The sequence below is a fragment of the Alosa alosa genome, chromosome 13 (genome assembly GCF_017589495.1).
Source record: "Alosa alosa isolate M-15738 ecotype Scorff River chromosome 13, AALO_Geno_1.1, whole genome shotgun sequence".
Lineage (NCBI taxonomy): Eukaryota > Metazoa > Chordata > Actinopteri > Clupeiformes > Clupeidae > Alosa > Alosa alosa.
In genome coordinates this window covers 26,206,628-26,211,876 of record NC_063201.1, presented here as the reverse complement: position 1 = coordinate 26,211,876, position 5,249 = coordinate 26,206,628, and positions in this window count along the sequence as shown.

The following is a 5,249-nucleotide window of genomic DNA, read 5'->3' as shown; positions in this document are numbered from 1 at the left end:
AAATTTAAGCGTGACACTCTCCGCTGAGGTCTTGCTGTCCTTTCATCACATGCCATATACCACATATATACAATATACTGTATACTGAAAACATTACTGCATGCTTTCATGCAATCACCCAAAGTAGCTTGCGGCCTCATCCAGATCGTCTAGAAAGAATCTATGCATGTGACTCCTTCTCTCTATGCTGTGCACTTGGCACAGATCTTTGCAATTTCCACGTGCTAATAGGGGTGTGAGAACCCATAGTGCTAAAAGATTACAATTTCTCGCTGTGCAAATGTGATAATGCCTTTTGGAAAATCGTCGTCACTTCAGACTCTAGCACATACATAAATTACCAGCGGTCGTCCAACACCGATGTGAGCCCTTTTTTTTTTTTTTTGCTCGAACACACCACTGGAGATTTAGTATCCCATTAATTTAATTCTCTAAAACTGTTCCTGTTTGAGTGGCCCAAAATTACATGGGCAGGGTTGCGGGAGACGTGATGGAGATTATAGTGACCTGAGCAGCACTTCGCTGGGCGAGACTCGTTTGATGAATGCGTTATCGTATTCCGCCGAAGCCATATGGCTGGAAAACACGGCGCAACAGTGCCATTGTATCCAGCATCCACTCGGCCCCCTGGCCTGCTGGGTTTATTAAAAACACATTTTTCAGTGAAGTCGCCGTCGTCCCCCTGATGGATTGGGTTTCTGTTGGCCGAGGCGCGTCTCCTCTCCCCCACCCACCCTCCCAACCTCCTCCCACCCACGCCCGTGGATCACGCTATCTCTGACTACCTCAGAACTCACCGAGCAGCACTGTCGGGCTGGCCGTGGACTGCCTATAAAAGGGATTCCAAGATCTGAACTTGACGTGCTCCCTTTATTTCCCTCCGTACATCCCTCCCTGATGTTCACCCTTTTCCTCTTCTCTTTGCAATTCTCTCCATCCCTTCTTCCATGTGTCTTTTCTCACTTTCTCCTCCTCACATCTTTGCTCTTTCCTTCGCTTCCTCTTCTCTCAGTCTCTCTCTCTCTCTCTCTCTTTCTTCTCTCCTCCCATCATTTCACCCTTCCCCCCTCTCTCTGTGTTTTATCTGCCTTTACAGCTTGTTCAGAGAGGTAGTTGAGAGAAAATAAAACGAAGACACTATTGATTTGGGGATAAGACTCGAGTCCAAACACAACTGATGAGGATCTCATCTGCACACTAAAAACAACAGTGGCTCAGACAAACGTCCACTATTGCTGATAAAAAAAAAGGGCTGGCGTTATAGCTGTGTTCTGTGAAATGGTAGAGGAAGAGTAAATATAAATGTTATCAAACAGAAACAGCAGCCCAACCCTTACAAACACTGCAGTAAGCAAAATGCTGTAACTGGCCACCCAACCACTGCTGCAAGTATCAGCAGATGTGAATGTGTTTCAGTAAGTGGGAGATTGACACTGCTTACACATTCGCCACAAATTAAATGACTGTGCAAGTAAAAAAAAGGCACATTGGTCACAGTCTGCAAAACTGTTTGGCACCCCTGACGACAGTGAAAATATTTATTTAATTACTTCATGAAATGAGCGGCCATTTTCTCTTGGTAATTTACCCTCTGATTTACTTCTGTGTTATTCTTATATTCTCGGAAATGTTGAACCTTCCAACATGGCACATTTACCACTCAATGGAACCTTCTTTCTTTTTCTCTCTCTCTCTCTCTCCAGTGACAATTGAGCAAGTGAAAAAACGACAGCCAGAGCCAAACTCCACCAAGTGGCTTCCCGGCTTTAACAGCCGTTAATTAAACGCTGATGTGGACTGGACACCAGCTTGCTGCAGTCGGTTTGTGTGTTCCCTTGAAAAAAGAAAAAACAATATTTCGTCTGATATTAAGCAGAAAATCAGAGTTGGACGAGACCCTTGAGAGGGAAAGGATACAGAACGACGGCCCACTGTCTGAACTAGGCTGCCTATCGCATAGGCTGACTCCTCTTGTTCTGCTCGCCTTGCGATGTCTGAGTTGTGCGTTTCAGACAGGCGTGACAGGGAGTGTTCAAAGTGGATACCCTTTCTGCTTTTTTCATGCGGACATGCTAAAACTGATACAAATCTCCTACACTTAGCCAGCCACTGTGGCTTTGGGGCTCTATTGATTAAATCCAGGCAGACCAACCAGCCCTCCCATGCTCCAGGATACTCCTCTCCTGGTCTTTGCCAAATCTAATTGAGGGTCCAGCAAATGAAGTGAAGTTGTTTCTATTTATTTTTTTTTATTTCATTTAACATTTTTTTAGTACTCTCTACATGAATCAGCAGTCCCAGCCAAAGACAGGCTGAAGCGCTTCAGTGAAGCGGATCTCAGCTGTGGGGTCTATTGATTTCTCAGGCTCTCTTTAAGAATTCGGTATAATCGGTCAATATGGACTTGATTTACACAACTTCCAAAAATGAGTGGAGTCTCCACACTGTAGGCCTGAGGACCTCAGCTGCTGACTCAGCGCATTGCTAATTAAAATGATGGGGGCTTTTGAGATGGGTATTGATGGAGGTCAGGAGTAGAACCCAGTTAGCTCCCCCACCACCCCCCACCCCCTTTCCCACCTTTGCATAGAGAAGCAATCACTGCGTAATTCCCGGCGGCTAACCTTGGAGTGATATTTCGCCCCTTAAATGAATATTAGTCATTTTCTCACCTTGACTACGCTTGGAGGACCAAATTGTCCCACAGTTCATGCCGTCCAAATGCATTATCGGAGATGGCTTGAATTGGAGCGGGCTGGGCCGAGCTCATTTTTCTTCTAAATGTCTTCCCTGGTCCAGGATGACACACTGCAAGCAGAGTCATTAGTGACAATTACACTTTCAGACACTGCAGGGCCTTTTACATCTCCCTGACAGACAGTGTTAAAGATTTGTAGAATACTGTGAAATCAGACATTGCTGTTTTTGGTTACAAGGTGCACAAGAGCCACTGTTTTCTGTCCAGTCAGGTTGTTTTGAAAAACAACAAGAGCAGAACTACTTGATGCAGCCATAGAAGGGTTTGCTGCCATCGCAGCGTTGGAAACTTTACTTTCAAACTTTGCAACTGTACTTCCTTCTGAGGATTTCGGAGGATAGAATTTGGTGGAATAAAAAGTGGATGACAATTTACCACAACGACCAGGTAATTTAATGGGGAGGGAGACCATTTAAACAGTAGGTGCCCTACAGCGAGAAAAATCACGATGAGAAGAAAACATAATGATCGAGGGGAGAAGAACAGAGTGCATATCTGAACGGCGAATGGCCATCCAAATCAGGCATTCCAAATCAGCCTCCTACAGCTTGGGCCATAGTACTGGTGCATTTGAATAGCCTTCTGAGAATGTAATCAAAGGCTCATTACTTAGAGGACTTAAAGTAGCAGGAATGGTGGCTAGTAATAATGCTCAACACAATACGCCCTAATTTTACTAATGGGCAACAAGAAAACGAACAGCAAAGTTCACCACACATGAACTGAAAGCTTCATTACAGATACAGATTCAAGTACAGATACCCTTTGCTAAATTTTACTCAAGTACAAGTAAAAGTACAACAGTCAGATGTCTACTTAAGTAAAAGTACAGAAGTACTTGTTTTTAAAAGTACTTGAGTATCAAGAGTACAAGAGTAGCCTACATTTTCAAATATTGCATTACTGCCACAGTGCTTACATTTATGTACAGATAGTTATAAGAATTCCTTTAAGCTATTAAAGGGACACCAGGCAAGCCTGATGCTTTTTCTCTACGAAACTCCCCCTCACTCGGTCTGAAGCTCTTTTCCTTTTCTTTGCATCTTCCGTCAAGGGTTTTCGCTGCTTCTTCGCCGGCTCTGCCATTATACACACGTTTGCAAATAATAGCGCGTTTAGTTAGCCTGCCTCTGTGCTGTGGATGCAGGATGTAAACTGATCCTGCTTCGGTCGGCGGGTACGATACACTGAACTTGCAAGCGGGATATTCTTCCTACAGGCAGTAGGGGCGGGCGAGAGAGTCTTCATTCACCCTGTAATGAGTCATTTAACCATATACTGACTTACGAAGATGAGTAATTAACACAAAAACGTTGCCTGGTGTCCCTTTAAATGTGCTTTAGTTCAAGCATGGCAGTCTTGTTGCTGCTTGTTGCTCATTGCTGTGTTCACTGACAGTTGCTCATTATTGACATTACGGCCCATGCTAATAATAGCACAAACCGATGAGATAATTTGCTTAGTGCTTATTGATCAAAACAGTCCATTGCCATTTCAGTATTTCTGTCTTTTGTACAATAGATGAGATGAATGTGTCTCTTCAGGTCAGATTCTACCTATCCATCCAACCAAACCCTTCCCCATGTTCAGCACACTTAAGCCGGCACTGAAGAGGTGCACTTTTTCATGAGCGTTCCCCGAGGACTGTAAATTTCCCCAAAATGTATAACTCAATAAAGTACACAACCTCAAGGTTATTTACCGTTTTCTAACGACTATCATCCAGGCCATAATGTGGGGGAAAGAATGTGCACCTTGTCAGCCCATGACACCTACAGGCCAATAAATCTGGAGGATGCCGACGGACCAAAGATGAACGGCCACCTCCTCCCCGGCTACTGTCAAGGTTAGCAAGGGAAGCTTTCCCTGAGATCACATTTTTTTCAGCTCTCTGTCTTGAAACCTGCAACACAGTAACATCTCATGATGACCTGGTGTGAGCATCAGTATCAGCACCACACACACACACACACACACACACAGTCACCTATCTTCTTTCATGCCCTGTCAAGGAATTCATAGGGGCATGATATATGGGTACAACTCACATGTACACACACATGGTGACACACACACACACACACACAAATACACACACAAGCACATCGTGCCCCGTGAGGTTGACCATGACAGAATGACACAGTCTCACACACACACACATACACACACACACACACACAGACACAGACACACGCACACACACAGACACATGCACACAAAGTGACAACAGAGCAGTAGGGCCCTGGCATTGCTGGACGGCCCGCCCTTGAGGAATTTCAACAAGCTGTTTATTAGGCAGACACAGATCACCCACTGTAATTACCAGTCAGGGTGCTGCATGCAACGCTTTGAGTGATTACCCCAGAGGAAAGAGAGTGGAGGAGAGAGAGAGAGAGAAAGAGTGGGAGAGAGAGAGAAAGAGAGAGAGAGAGAGAAAGAGTGTGAGAGAGAGAAAGAGAGAGAGTGGGAGAGAGAGAGAGAGAGAGAGAGC